This window comes from Echinops telfairi, unplaced genomic scaffold (genome assembly GCF_000313985.2).
Source record: "Echinops telfairi isolate 266 unplaced genomic scaffold, ASM31398v2 ScPeMD7_7436;HRSCAF=8474, whole genome shotgun sequence".
NCBI classification, from domain to species: domain Eukaryota; kingdom Metazoa; phylum Chordata; class Mammalia; order Afrosoricida; family Tenrecidae; genus Echinops; species Echinops telfairi.
Window position 1 is genome coordinate 772,389 of NW_022111336.1, and position 16,596 is coordinate 788,984.

The 16,596-nt window shown below is 37.0% G+C and overlaps 1 protein-coding gene across 1 annotated transcript in view; it reads left to right on the forward strand.

Moving 5' to 3' along the window:
* Positions 1 to 16,596, forward strand: part of LOC101638954 (interleukin-1 receptor accessory protein-like 1) — a 1,156,451-nt gene that overhangs the window by 495,471 nt on the left and 644,384 nt on the right. The gene's annotated exons all lie outside the window — the stretch shown is intronic.

Genomic DNA, 16,596 nt, shown 5'->3' on the forward strand with positions numbered 1-16,596 from the left:
ATTAACAGTGGTTCATTACTATGAATTAAACTTCAGATTCCATTTCATTACAGCGGTTTGTCCTCTCGTGTTCCAGTATCTAATCCAGGATACCATGCTGCATCTCATTGCCATGACTTCTTCCATTCTCCAATCTGTAGCAGTTCATCTTCATTTGTTTTAAAGAGTTCACCAGCTATTTTGTAGTGTGCCCTTCAAGTAAAGTTAATCTGCTGTTTTCTCATGCTTACGCTGGTGTTATGGGCAACCCAAAGTTTGTGACAACTTTTGAGATCTCACTCTATGAGCCTCTTTTATAGAAGAAAAAACAGAGGCTGAGAACACTCGAGTCCTTTGAGTGACTGAATTTGAACCCAGAAAGCCTGATTATAGACCATGAGCTTATACGCTGTATCAAGTCAGAACTCTTAGATATGAATATGACTTCCACCTGGCCCATGCTTCTAATGCTTGTTGGTCTCAGCTTGCTCATCTCTGAAGCAGGGATTTGGGCTGTGAACAGAAAGGTTTGCAGTTTAAAACCACCAGCTGCTCTGCAGGAGAAAGAAGGGGCATTTTACTCCTGTAAGAATTACAGCTAAGAAACCCACAGGAACACTTCTACCCTATCCTAGAGAGTTGTTGTTATTGTTGTAGTGGTTTTGTTTTCAATGCAATAGCAACGATTTTGCATAGCTAGTCCATACACAAAGAGTTAACAGACCATCAGACTCACATGCTTGCTGTTAGTAAATCCCTTTTTTTCCAGGAAGTGTATCCTGTCATTTTGGTTAGCTGCACAACCACAACACAGGTTTTGTGGCTTCTCCCTTTTAGCCTGCTTCTCAAAGGATCTATGCTGGCACTCTTGGTGGGTGCTCCTTTTTCAGGAGCAAAAGCTTGGAGAATTTGGCAGATCAGTCTATGTAGAGAAGAAAGAAACATGGGAATCTTAATAGCCCTTGCATGCTTGGGAATCAGAGAAAGAAGGCCCTTTTGGAATTTCTAGAAATAGATTGCTCTCAGAACTAGGATGAAGAGTTAAAAAAAATATATATACATGGAAGAAGAAAATCACAAAATTTTTAGTGTAGTGATTAAAAAGTACACGACTGTGTCTATACACACCCTCACTTGTGCTTTTTGGAATCTTTGAAGCCATCATACCAATACTAGCTTTTCTATGCCAATAACATAAAATGAAAAGGACTAAATGCCTCCTGGACCTGTAAGGTAGCATGTATATTGGTGTAAATACCCTTCTCTGTAAGTAATGATCAAAAGCACAAAGAAAGCCATATGCTTGGTGGAGCAGTGGTTGTGTGTTGGACTGTTAGCCACAAGGCCAACAGTTTGAAACTCCCTGCTACACGGTGGGAGAAAGACAGGGATTTTCACTCCTGGAAAGAGATTCTCAGAATCCCACAGGAGCAATTCTGCCCTGTCTTATAAGATTGCGGTGAGTCAGAATTGACCCAATGGCAGCAAGTCAATGAGTAGGAAAGTGAATATTTCCTGTTATTGACCTATGAAAAATCAGTTTGCAAAGTAAACTGTATAACCCCTAAAAGGATTCTCAGAGAGGAGATTCAAAGCAGTTTGGCCAAGGATTACGTAGCAGGAGGCAGGTTTTCTCATTGGGTACACATTGAGAAGTTACACAATAAGCCAGAGGAAATTAAAAGGATCATTATGAAGCTCAACTCACGGTATCTTTTTTTTTTTTTAAAGTTGGTACTTTAAAACAAATATTCACTTGCAGAAAACACTGAAAATACGCTGATAAAGGGTCTTTCCTGACATTTTCAGGGGCTCTGTGATGTTTCCAAGCTTGCCACATCTTAGTGTAAGGCTGGACTGGAATATCAGGGTCAACTTCAATTCTGGAAAATACTACCGTTCTACAAATACCAATTCATAATACTCCCTACTATCTACTTGGTTGGAACCTTGGGTAATGCAAAAGGGTAAGTGCTTGATTACTCACTAGCCAAAAGTTTGATGACTCAAAACCATCCAAAGGCACCTGGGAAGGCAGTCCTGGGGATCTGTTTGAATGGCTTCTTGAAACCCCCAGGGAGCAGTTTGACTCTGCACACACAGAGTAAACACGAGTCACCTTCAACTTGACCAGGAACTAACAAGCGCAACAACAGTGTTCTAAGAGGGAAGAAGATCAATTCATTTTAACTTGTTTGGTATTTGAGAAATTGCACGAAACCTCCGGTATTCCTTTTCCTATTGAAAGAAAAAGTATCTGTTTCTTTTCATTTAATTGTACATTTTTTTTCACTGCAGTTGAAAAATTACACTTACTATTTTGATGTCTTCTTTGGCTTGGTCTATATAGTCTACAGTCTAACTACAATTGATAGCATGGCTTACAATACTATCCTCCCCACCTGTACAATTCAGAATGTTTCCTCCATCAATAATTATGGTTTGCAATGTAATGGATAAAATATTAATCTTAGAACTGAAAATATGGCTCCATTCATTATGATTCACATGCGAAAGAACTTGCATACACAATGGTAGTGGGCTGATGCTGATGTTCTCTCACAATCTAGCATTATGTGTGTATGCAAAAAAAAAAGTCATTTCTGTTAGAAGAAGATATGAACAAGGCCTAATTAAGTGAGAAGACAAAATTTGGTGTATCTGTGTATTGAACAGCAAAATACAATTTTTATTTTTGGAGTTTTCTTAAAAGCATATAAAACTTATTAAAACACATCTCTATGTTTTAAATTAAAAAAAAATAACGAGAAATGGAACAATACATGCTTAAAGCTTAAAAATTATTGTTTTTGTATAACCACAATACATGACATGTAAATCATTATGCCATTGACGTACGGTAAATAGATGTTCTAGTTTAGTTATATATAATAACCACATGTCTATTTTAGGATAGATTTAATCATAAAATGATTTACCTTGGGCAAATTAAAAGAAAATCACTTCAGTAATTAATTGAGGTGTCTCAAGGATTTAATTTAGTTCACGTAAATAAGAACTTTTGTCTCAAGGAATCAATTAATACTCAAGGAATCAATATTGTAATTTAGCCTAAACTATATTTTTCCAGAAGACACTCTGCTAATAATTTTCTTTGTTGCAAATGCCTATATATTTCATACCATGTTAAGGTCTATAGAAACTTACACTTCTAGATTGATACAAGTTCGTTAGAAATGGTTCCGGATCGATCTCTAATTGGAATGATTGCTTCCATGTTTTATGCATGCTCATAAACCAGTGGCCATTGAATTAGTTCCACTCTTGGTGACCTCATGTGTTACCGACTAAAACTCCATGGGCTTGAGAGGCTCTCATCTTCACAGAAGCAGATCACTCAGGCAACCTTGTGGTTAGGAAGTCACGCTTCACTGTTTGCAACACCACGGGACTCTCCTGGCTCATGAATGAGGATAATTAATATTACTGAAAATGTGTGTCGATTTAAAATTCATCTTGAGTCAGAGTGAGAGAGAAACCTATTGTCACTACTCTGTCTATAATATTATCAGTAGACTTGGACATTGTCATGGACAGTCTTCTTCGGCTTCCATTTACACATGACTTCAATCAAGGAAATACTATTGCTGACTTCAGGTAAATTTCTTATATCACGTGTTTATTCTATATTCATTTGAGCACTGCCAGGGAAGAATATTACTAACATTTATCCACCGCTGTTATATAAGCCACTAATAGAAAACACAGTCTTACTTGGACTAAATAATTTTCTCCTCTTTTTTCTTCTACAAGGACATATTTCCATGTAGCTATGACATTTTGCACATTCTGATACTTAGAAACTAATTCATTCCATATGAATAGTGAAGATATCAGTGTTTTTTAAGATTGCTTAACCCTAAGCAGAAAGGTTTGTTTACCTTTTAAAGATCAGGTAGCGTTATCACATTAACTCTTTCAAGCAAGTAGGATCCACTTACATACAGGGCTATGCCACTATGAGACATGTTACCTAATCGATCTGCAAACATTAATAGAACTTCCAAATATTACACTTAATGAGAAACTCTATATTGTCAATTGTGTACAGGTTAGGGCAAATTCAGTGCCAAAGAATTATCATTTTCTTTTTCTTGGTTTTATGTCAAAATAAATGCATGGTGTATTTGGATATATTCAGGATCTAATTATTAAAATTAAAATGCTGACCTCATCATGATATTCACATAGCACACTTACTCATTTCTCCTTTGATTTAGAGCTTATATTTTACTCAATGTAATCATGTCTCTGGGACTTATTACTATTAAAAATATATTTTGTAATGTATACTGATGGACTTAGAGTCATAATGTAATCTAATGAAAGGGCTAACCCAGAATTGTGGGTATGAGCTGTGATAGTTTGAAACAGATCATGTTAGTTTAGGCTAATATTACGACGGATTTATGCTTACTGAAAAGGGCCTGGCTGGCTGGACACTAAGGCTGGTGCAAATTCAAGTACAGAGTTAGATAGTACCAGCTTGTAGGAGTAGATGTTGAAGTCAAGCAAAGATTGAAAACAGGCACTGTGATTCAATAGGCGGTGTTGCTTGATAATTCTCAAAACCTGATCCTCTATCTGGCCTTGACACAATTACATATTAAATAATTGGGTTAATTATATGCATGGCCAGGAGTTAGCAACTATATTTATTTTTATCTTCCATGATATAGCTATTAAGCATGTTCTGTCCAAGAAAAATGAGCACAATAATAATATTAAAATTATGGAAGATAATACACACATCAAGTGCCTAGCTAAAACGTTGCATGTCTAATTTAAATGTCTATTTGGATGAAAATGTTAAGGATTTCAGTCCTGGATATTCATTTCCAATTTCTGATGTTTATATACACCTATACACACGTATGTATACACACATTTATTCCATATTTTCTACTAGAGAAATTGATTTGTGGCTAATACAACATTCAGAGAAAATTAACATTCATCTGAGGGGCATGACCAGTGCTGCAGCGTGCCCCATTCATCACAGCATTTTGTACTTATTGGCAAAGCGATTCTCCTCAGAAGAGAATCCGCTGAACTTCTGTGTCTTCTCCAGCATCAATCACTTTGATTGGGTCTCACTCCACAAACCGGCAGCTTCTCTTCCACAGCAGCTCCATATGTTTCCACAGCTGTTCTATTTTCTAGGCCGAACATGACTCTCTTTGAGGCATAGTTTGTGTCCCTGTCAAAAAGACAGTCAGAGTTTCCTTTATCCTTTTGATTTGCCAGCCTTTCTTCTGTCTCGGAATCTTATTTGTGGCTCATCCTAATGACAACATCTTGCATAAGAGCAATTATGTTTGTGAATGTTTTGATAGCTGAAATATTTCTATCAGTGTTCACACTAAAGAACTGTTTGAAGGGCAAGGAAAGGGCATAAATCTTGCTTGTGAAAATATTCAGCTAGGGAAAGTTTCGCTGTGGAAACCACTGATGGAAGGCTATCATCGCTTTGGTTTGTGTTAGTGAGGATTGGCTGAATTTTCTCTCATTTCTTTTTCTATGACTAACCAGTCATAGGAAACTTGTCCAAATTTGATCTCAGAAGGTAATGTATTTCCCGAGCCACTGTGTTGTGAATTATACTATGAAACATTTAACACCTATCACATGTTGACAATAGAGCCAACAGAATTGTCTGTGTATTATAAGCTCAACTGCCTCAGCTCCCCAAATATTAGGTGCACTACCTTCACTATCTGAAAATAAGTAAAACAAATAAAATCGTAATAAAGCAGGTCCAGAATAAAAGAAACAATAATTTCCAGAACTAGCAACCCGATTCATTCATGTCTAAAAATTATAGCATTTTCAGAGTCAAATGTAAAAAAAGTAAAAAATAAAACCAGCTGGTTTTAGAGAAACCAGTAGAATGAGGTATTAGTCTGGGTAGACTACAGAAACAAATTCATAGACACTCATATATGTGTTAGAAAGAGCTTTATATAAAAGGGGAATCGTATATTAAGAAAACATCCCAGCCAAGTCCAGATCAAGTCCATGAGTCCGATACTAGCCCATATGTCCAATACCAATCTGTAAGTTCCTCTTCAGACTCTCACAACACATGCAATGATGCTGAATGCAGAAAGATCACAGTCCAGTGGGTGGAAAAATCTTGTGGATCCAGTGGTGCTGGAGCTTCTCAGCACTGGTGTGGGTCTCCACATGGCTCCCCCAGTCAAGGGCTCTGGCTACATCAGTGTAGCTCCATCAGGCTCATCTTCAGGAATGTCTCTCAGGGAATGAGCCTGTGTGTCCCACCTCCAGCGAGCTATTTATCTCTTTAGCGCCTCCAAATGAGGTCATTAAGCTGCAGCCTGACTGACAGGCTAAACACCAATCCTTCACTCTTAAGAGTTTCAAATTGACAACAGATTATGTAACTACCACAAATAATATCAGATGCTTTCTGAACAAATACATTTTGGGGGGAATATAATAATACTCTTGAACCTGAACATCTGAGATTTCAACTAAACAATCAAGCATAATTTGATTACCTTGTTGAAAGAATCATGTTGGAAAGACTTTGCATAATTTAGTGTGATTTTCAGTAGATAGCTGATACTGTTTATGAGAATAGCTACCCCAAATCAAAAGACACTAGTTACCATGCTATGAAATTCTGAATGAAATTTTTATCCACTCATGGATTTCAGCCAGCACCATTCACATTACCCAGATCTTACACACACATACACACACACACACACACACACACACACACACACACACACACGGTGGTGAGTCATGTTGAAAGCCCATACTAGTAAGCTGCCAAAAGAAAGAGGATGAATAAAACGCACTAGTTATTTTATTTTACTAAGATTTAGCAAATATGTGTTGAAAGTTACAGTGAAAGATGGCAAACTTATTGAAAATTCTTCAATTCCAGAAGCTTATCTGTTGAGGGAGAAGTAGGTATTTACTCATTGATCTAATAGTTACGAAGCATTCCAGAGTATCAAAAACACATTGTCAGAGATGTGAAAATAAATACATTACCCCTTCACTCAAAAAGCTTTCAATCTGGACAATCCTGAACACTTCCTATGATATGTTTTCCTTCATTCGCCTGTTTTCCCTATCTTTGGCCCTCTTCAATTGGGCATGACGTTTTATGATTTTGTCTCCTAATTTGTTCACATAATTAATGGCATAAAGTTGTTTGTTTACAGGTCTCTACTGGCATTTTATTTCTTAATGACTGACACCCTACGATTGTGTCAAATATTAGCACTTACCTGATAATTGAATCAATTAGCTAATGGATGTAAAGAAAAATACAAAAATATGTTTATGAACACAGTAGGGGAAGACAGTTTTTGACTGATGGTATCAGTGACAAAACTGTGATTCATATGAACTATAACTAAATCTCTTCTGAGATAGGATTTCTAAATATGAGGAGTTGGGGCATAGAGATCAACTGCATTGTAGAGTCATTTCTACTTTAAGAGTCTAAAGTGAGTAGCTTTAAATATTGAGTTAGACCAGGTTGAGTACAGAAAGACATCCAGCAACACGCTTCTACATATAAGAAAGAGCTTTATATCAAGAAGTAATTACATATGAAAAAGTCAGACCAGACCAGTCTAAATCCAGTCCATAAGCAAGATAATAGTCCCTAAGTCCCTCTCCAGACTCTGGTAGCCATATGCAATGATGCAGAATGTGCAGGATCACTGGTTGGTGGATGCATTGTCGTTTGGGTCCAAGGTCTGTGGAAACATGGTAGAGTCCCAGCAAGCAGGAAGGTGAAGGCAGAGAGAAAGAGGGGAGGTTAACAGGGTGCTTCTTATAAGAAAACTACACCCCCAAGGAGACATCATCAGGCTGTGACCAGACTGACAGGTTGGATTTAACCCTACACTTTCATACATGTTGAAGTTGACATACTGTATATACTCATGTATAAGCCGAGTTTTTCAGCACATTTTTAATGCAGTTTTGTGGTAAAATTAGATGCCTTGGCTCATATTCAGATCGGCTTATACTCGAGTATATATGCTAATAGCATCTAACTATCACAAATGTTTTCAGATTTAAGGTTTCATTCTGTAATTTTCTCTTTACAAACCCATGTATTACATTGAGTAGATATTAGAATTACTATTTAATTTCAGTTTTTCAAGAAAAGTTTGATCGTATTTTTAAGTTTTATTGACATATAACTCCCATGTCACATATTTCACTAGTTCATTCATGCTCAAAAGAGTTGTGTCATCATCAAACACAATTATTTTAGAAAATTTCTTCCTCCTTGCACTCATTGTTGTGGTAGTTTTTTGTCACCATTTGGATAAAAGAATGAAGGTAAGTAGCTGAGGAAGAGCTAGTTGACCATTATTCAATTTTCACAGTAATAATTTCATACATCGCTAACTAATAATTTCCCCAAAGGATTTGATAATATTTGGTTATTCAGAACTGAGTGTACTTATCCAGAGAAATCCAGGGAAAAAAACATTTGGGTTTTCATCTTTTTCTAATGAATTGTCCCAATTCTACCTGTTTCTATAACCGGTTACTTATATGTCCAAAGTTTATCTATAATTTTTACCACCTTTTAGTTGTAATAGTTACCATCCTGACTCTTCTTGTTCTAGTTTTTCCTACTTGATAATTTCTCAATATGAACCAGATACCTAGTCATGTGACTCCTAAGAGTCAAATATTAATAATGAATTACCATTGTCTGTAGAATACACGCTTCTTGACTCTGCATTCAGAGCTCCTCAAGTTCTGACCCACACATACAATCTCAGCCTTCTTCTGTCACTCTGTTTTCTAGCTTTTTCTGGAACCCAAATAGCCTTCATGTGGTCCAGTTTTGGGATGGTATAAGAGAATAATCTGAACTTCAAAGGGTAATTTAAAGTATTTAGAAGCAATTTTATCTATATTTTATTAAAACTCTCAAGGGAGGAGGGAATATTCATAATCCACATGTAACATGTTAGAAAACCCAATGTTCTAATCACACATTGTCCTCACGGGCACTCTTTTACTCTTGATCCTCCCCAACATCTCCCCTCACCTTTCTCCAGCACTCTATGGTCATTGGCTTCTTCTATTTACTCCTCCCAACCTGTTACATTTGGGGCTGCTAAAAGGAAGGTCAGCAATGAAACCCACCAGTTGCTCTGTGGGAGGAAACTCTAGCCTTCTAATCCCATAAGGAGTCACAGCCTCGCAAAGTTATGGGGGGAAGTGCTGCTCTGTCTTATAGGGTCACTGTGAGTTGGAATTGACTCAATGACATTGAGTTATTTTTAATGCATTCATTGTAAATAGATTTAGGCTTCTTGTTTTTGTAAACGTATTATTTGCCTCACTCAGTTTTTGTTTTGGTTAAATTTATTGCTTTTCACAATAAAAGGGAAATCCTTTTCCGTCGAAAATGAGGGGAATGAGAGACTTTAAACACTTTTAAGGTATCCTTTTTGGTTTTTGTCTGTTTGGTGCCTATATATTTTTAACCTTTTATTGTACATAGAATGTAGATTTGTAGAGCAGTTATCAATTTTACAATTAATCCGTATGCATTATGTTTCTTCTCATTCATTACAATCGCCTCAATGTACCACTTATTTTGCTTCAGTCCCGTGTTTCTTATTTCCTTCATCTTTCTTTTCAAACCCCCTGAACTTTGTTCTTGAGGAAATGCTGTGCTTTGGATCTCAAAAGGTTGATTATTCTAAGGTGTGCCTACCTCAGTGGTTTTATTGTTCTCCTTATAGACCTGTCTATTGTTTGCCAGAAAATTGAACAACAGAAAATTGACTTCACAGATGCCTAAGTGCTTTCGTCCTGGGGTTTCCAAGGATCATGATCAGACCAATTATCTTCATCTCTTTCATAATCTTGAGCTTTGTTCTACATTTTTCAACCATAATACCCTTGATCTTCTAGTGTGATCCTGTTTACAGCATAATAAAATTGACAGTGGAAGCTGGGTACCATCGAGCTCTGCTGGTCTGAGAATTGTGGAGACTGATAGTTGCATGGTTCTTTAGGCTAATTGTTTCCACCTATCTTTCCATTTTCATCAATCTTCTCTATTGGGGAGAAACCAATAACTGCACCTCCCCAAATGAGGATTGCTTTGTACACTCTATTATGCCAGGTGCCCTTGTTGTTGCCTGAGACCAATTTCTCATTAACTTTTGTCCCTAATGCACATCTACCCTACATCACAGTTATTCAGCATACATTGCTAATAGAGGTTCCTCCTTTTCCTCTTATTATTCAAAAGTCATTGTAATCTCAGCTTACTTGCCCCAATTTCTGAAGAAAGCATTTGCTGGACCTGTCTCTATGCTCTTCCGATTTTGTATTTATTCTTGTAGTACACTCTGTGTCTTGAACAATTATGTCTTGGCTGGTTGCTCAATGGTGAAATACTTAATGGCATCAACAGTGGTCTTATTCCTCTTCTCTCCTTTATCAAATATAATGCCTTTTACATAGGAAAGACTCTATAGGTGTTTGCAGAGTTGACTTGATTTAAATTGAAGGACTGTCTTTCAGAGGTAGGTTTACATAAATTCACATGCAGTTACACTTTAGACTGTCCAATAAAATTTGCCTGGCTTTGAAGTCAGAAAGTAAATGCTTAATTAATCACTTATGAACATTTAATAACTGATTTCAAGATAAAATCTAATCATATGGAATGTTTGAAGTATGCACAGTTACAAGCAATGTGTTGTGACAAATTAATTTCTTGTCTGCATTTATGATTTTATTGGAATTGTCGAGCCCATGTTGGACTAGTGTTACAGGCAGCTGCACCTAGCATAAAAATTATAGTTATTAATGTGGCTAACTTTTGTGTACACATGGTAGATATGTCTGGATATTAGATGTTGCATAATTCCAATTTTTTAAATAATGTATATGATGACAATGCTATGAATAAAGCAACAACTGTTGAGTTTCAATTTTGACTTATAGTGATCCTATAGGACAGATTAGAACTGCTTGACAGAATTTCCAAAGCTGGAAATTATAATAGAATCTGCCTACAAACTACCTTTCTCCTACTGAGTACTTGGTAAATTCGAACCACCTACCTTCTCTTAGCACTGTAGCACTTTGCCACTAAGGATCTTTAAGGCCATGAATACAAGCATTTAAATTAAATGTATTTTGAAAATACCTAGTTTGATTGCAGTTCTGCATCTAAGATTATGGAAAAATTATATTAACATTTGATTTTTCAATAGGATATGCAATCCATTTAATAAGAATTTCCTTTAAAATATTTTATCTAGGCGATCCCAATTTAGGGATCCTAGCAGCTGTAATATGACTGTACACTAATTAGGCAAGGGAAGATGAAAATGATATAAATAAGCTTTAAAACATCTTGATTTAGTCACTATGGAAACTGTCTTTTTTGTATCACGTGGAGGCATCCACAATGTTTCTGTTACATCAGCCTCTCCATATAATGTAAAATTCATATTTAGTTAAATTTTCAAAATCACATTGCAAATTAACACATTACCACCGATTTAAGAATTTTTAAGTCAAAGAACTGCTGTAAGCTTTTATGTTTTGAGATAAATGATCTTAATAATTTTCCACTGCCATTGAGTCAATTTGGACTCCAAGAAACCATCTAGAGGGTTTCTGAGACTATAAATCTCTACAGGATTGGATGGTCCCGTCATTCTGGAGCAGTACTGCTGGTGGATTTGAATCTCTGACCTTACACTTGGCAAGTCCAATACTTACTCAACAGTGCTGCCATTTCCATCATTTAGGCATGTTAAAATAAAATTAAATCCATAATGATGAAATAAAATATTGATAATTTTTCAGACATTCTGCATGAGATTTTGCTCCTTGAGGTAGAAAACTGTTAGTTGAACATACTTGCTATTCTTTAGAATTGCCAACTAGATCAGAAGAAGGCAAATTTACGAGTCAATTTTTATAAATAGGTGAGCCATATTTTATAAATAGGAGCCCTGGTGGCATAGTGGTTATGTGTTGGCCCACTTACCATAATGTCACTAGTTCAAAACCACCAGCAAGATCCACAGCCGAATGACCAGACATTTTACTCTAGTAAAGAGATACCATCTTGGAAACCCATTTGGGAAGTTCTATTCTATCCTATAGGGTCACTATTAAGTCAGACTAGACTCGATTGCAGTGAATTTGAGTTTGTGAGCGAAGTTTTATATACAGGGAAGATTTCCAGTACTCAACTTTGCTAAATGTTGATTGCTTATGGATACTGTCTCCTGAAGCTGCCCAAGGATGGCTATACCTGTTATTCTTTAATGCCTTCACATGACCACAGGATCGATGGTTTACTCATTGCCCTTGCCATTTTTTTTGTTACTGTCATGCCATAGCTGCACTGCTTTGGGGTCCTTGCCATGTTTTTTCATCTTCTTTGCTGACCTCCTGATGGTGATTTTTAGTCAATGAACTCTTAGGCATAGACTTAAGCTCTTTTCCCTGCATTAGTTTGGATAACCATTTCAAAACGAATCATCTAAAATACTACCCTTGTTTTCCATCATGCATCAAACTCAAACTCAAACTCGCTGCCATCTAGTCAATTCAGACTCCATAGCCGTCAGATGGCATAGTGCATTACACGACACTGATACTGAACATGGGCACACAATATAGTTTATTATATATTAGTATATTAGTTTTCCATCTTTTTTCTCCCTCCTCAACATTGTGAGTCAGTCATAAACTCTCCTGCCTCACTCATTCTCTTGCTCAAGCCTCTGACTCTACTCCCTTCCCCTCACTTTCAACAAATTACCTTACTTCCAGCTTCTTCAAGAAAATAAGAGACATCCCATGGGATTTCTTATAATTCTTCCACAGATTTACATGCTCATCCATCCTTCACCTTCTCTTTGTTGTGCTTGCTCTAGTCAAAGCTGAGCTACTCTTCCCATGTGAAGCCCATCTCTGAACCAACTATCCTTCTCAAATGATTCTCTTTTTACCCTCTAAAACCTACAAATGTTGACATATAACACGTTTAGAAGAAGAAGCACAAACAGAAGGACAACAATCAAAGATACATTTTCCTCATCCTGCCTCTGCCCTTGACTTAAACTTCAAGATCAAGTCTCTGGAAGTTAACTTTTTGTTGCTTTCACTGACTTGTTCATTTTGATTCTGACTCACCGAAAACTTGTACACAACAAAATGAAACAATGCCTGGTTCTGCCCCAGCCCCCCAGTCATTGCTATATCGGAGCTCAGTGTTGCAGCTACAGTATCACTCCTTGAGTGGCTTCCTCATTGCACTGGCCTCCTACTTTCGAGAGCTGATGCCTTTCTCCAAGGACTGCTCTCCCACCCAAACATATCCAAAATACACGCAAGAAACTCTCTCCGTCCTCAATTCTAGGAGCCTTCTGACGGTGAAGTACTTCTCATACTTCTGAGACTGACACTCATTTCCCACCCATTCTCCAAATTCCTTTTACTCTAAAAAGCAAAAATGCAAGAAATCTTGCAGTTCTTAGCAGAAATTAATTTTCTATATAAGAGAAGAAAGAAAACTAACCCACGCTTTACATTTAATTCGTCAATGCCATATTTTTTCATTAGAATATAATTCTTATCAAATACAATAGATAAATGTTAATTTAATTAATGCTAACTAAACCACGCAACAGTAATTCTGAAAGTATTTTTACAAACTATAAAACACTACACCAAACTATAACATGCTGTTACTAATCAATTTGGCAATCGTAGCACCTGGTCTGATGAGCAAGCTTGTTTTATTTGAACATATGCAGGGTGTGATGATATTCCACATTAAAGTTAGGAGTGAATAGATTTCCTTGAAATTTCAAGTCACGTACTGAAGGTAGCTCAGCTATGTGTATATATTTGCCAATGAGTGAACTGTGTACTTCCGTGTAATGCAAATTGTATTTATAAATTAGCCTTTGGAAAATGGTTAAGAGGCTTTAGTGCTTTCTCTTAGTGTTGTTGTGCAGTATGACTCTTCAGTAGTCATCTCAACATGAAAGCTAAATTCTATACAAAAAGATAAACGGAAATGTAATAACATTAATCCGGAAGCTTAGCCCTATGGATTTAAATACCGCCAAGCACTCGAAGATTTTCAATTCCAAAATTTTACACTTTTAAAAACCTAAATGTATAATGGGAGGAATTTTGAATACAGTGAATGTAGAATATTAGGAGAACATTATTTCAGTTCCATCATCTATGTTGCATATGTTTACAAATGAAATTATGAGGATTTTGTATAATATGTTATCATACAAGAGCATTCTATTTCACAAGCATTAGTTAAAAATTGATAATATGGAACTGAATTTTAAATGTAAAAGGAAACTTTCATGTGCCTGCTTAACTCACTGCCATCTAGTCAATTCTGAATCATAGTAACCCAGTAAGACAGAGTAAAATTGTCTCTTTTGGTTTCCAAGGCTGTTAGTCTTTAGAGGAGCAGAAAGTCTCACCGTTTATCTGGTTTGTTAGGGTTCATTTGACTTTTTCTATTTTACTATAGCAGTGAAATCTTACAAGGAAATTATAGAACACTAGAAATGTGGCAATTGTCACATATCATAGAAAGATAAGCTTCAGATTGACCCACAATATATTAATCTTCTTTTCCAAAAAATCATTGTTGAACTATGTTCCGTTTTAATAAATAGATTAGACATATTATTAAAAATCATACTGGGAAATCAGATTTATTTTTTCTCACAAATAACAATATATTTGAATATCCATAAGAGAAATTCCATTGAAATTCAAGCATCTACAACATGGAAAGGATATTTTAATTACTAAATCAATCATTTTATTAGGGGCTCTTACAGGTTTTATAACAATTCATGCATCAATTGTATGAAACACATCTGTACATATTCTGCCATCATCATTTTCAAAACATTGTCTTTCTGTTTGAGCCCTTGGTATGGTATCAGTTTCTCTTTTTTCCCTCCCTCCCCACACTCCCACACCTGTGGACTCCTGAGAAATTATAAATTATTATTATGTTCATATCTTTTATCATCCGCTGACTCCATTCACCCACATTTCTGTTGTTCGCACCCCTGTGTGTGTGTAGGGGGGTGGCGGTTATATGTTGATCATTGGGGTTGGTTTCCTGTTCCTCTTCCTTCTCCTCCCACCTTCCCCCTACGCTCATGGTATTGCTGTTCCCATTGCTATCTCTGAGCGGCTTATCTGTCTTGTATTCTGTGTGTAGAGAGCTCTTACATCTACCACTGTACAAGTTCTGGTCTAGCCGGATTTGTAATGTAAAACTGAGGTCATGATAGTGTGTGGGGGGGGCCCTCGGGGGAAAGTATTAATGAACTAGAGGAATGTTGTGTGTTCCGTCAGTGCTATGCTGTACCCTGGCTGTCTCATTCTTTCCTTGTGACCCTTTTGTCCAATTGTCCCAAGAATGGAATATCCAATTGTCTACAGATGGGCTTGGGATCTGCACTCTGACCCCCATCATTTGCCTCGATATATTTTTTGTTTTCGGTTTCTGTTGTCTGATACCTGACACCTCATGATCACACAGGCGGGTGTGCCTTTTCCATGTGGGCTTTATTGATTCCCTGCTAGATGGCCACTTGTTTAACCTCAAGCCTTTAAGACCCCAGATGCTATATCTTGTAATAGCCGGGCCCCATCAGCTTTCTTCACCACATGTGCTTATGCAACTATTTTGATTTTCAGTGATGATGTCTACAAGGTGAGCATTACAGAATGCAAGGTTGGTAGAACAAAGTGTTCTTGTGTTGAGGGAGTACTTGTGTAGAGAGAGACCCAATGCTCCTTTGTTACCCTAATTCTTATCATTTAAATATATGTACACAAACCTATATCCTTATCATTATGTATTAATATGTTTACAAATGTGCATGCCTATATTTATATGTCTACAAATGTCTTTTGCCTCCTAGTTCTTTCCTCTATTTCTTTTTATGTTCCTCTTATTCTACTATCGTATTCGACATTCATTCGACTTTCAGTATTTTCTCTTGGCTACGTTGCACTTGATCAAACCCAATCATACATTCCATGCCTTCATTGCCATTGATTTCAGATCTCTTATTGTTCCCTTGTCCCTGGGTGTATTGACTCCCCTCTCCCTTTCTCCCACCTTCTTTTCTCCCATGTTGCCCTGGAGTCATCAGCCCCATTGTTTTCTCTTAGGGATTGGCTATCCTGCTTATAAGGGTAGAGATGAGAAAAATAAAAGACAAAAAAAAGGCCTGTAAATAGTTCCAGGTCTGTCTGCTGACCCTTCTGAATGTTTTCTGGTGAAGCACCACACACTTTTCACTGATTCTGAAGTCTGTTCTCAGGATTTCTCAGGGACTTTATTGCTTTGCTCCCTTTGCGGCTCTGTTGTGCTCCATTCATGTTTCGCTCCAGTGTGGAGGGGTCAGACTGGGCACAGTTCCCACGGTGTCTCCAGTGCTATCCCCCTTATCACTGTGGGTCAGTTATGGGACATTGTATCTCATGGTGGGGCCAGCCCCAAGATCCTCTCTGTACATAGGCTGCTCTGAGCAG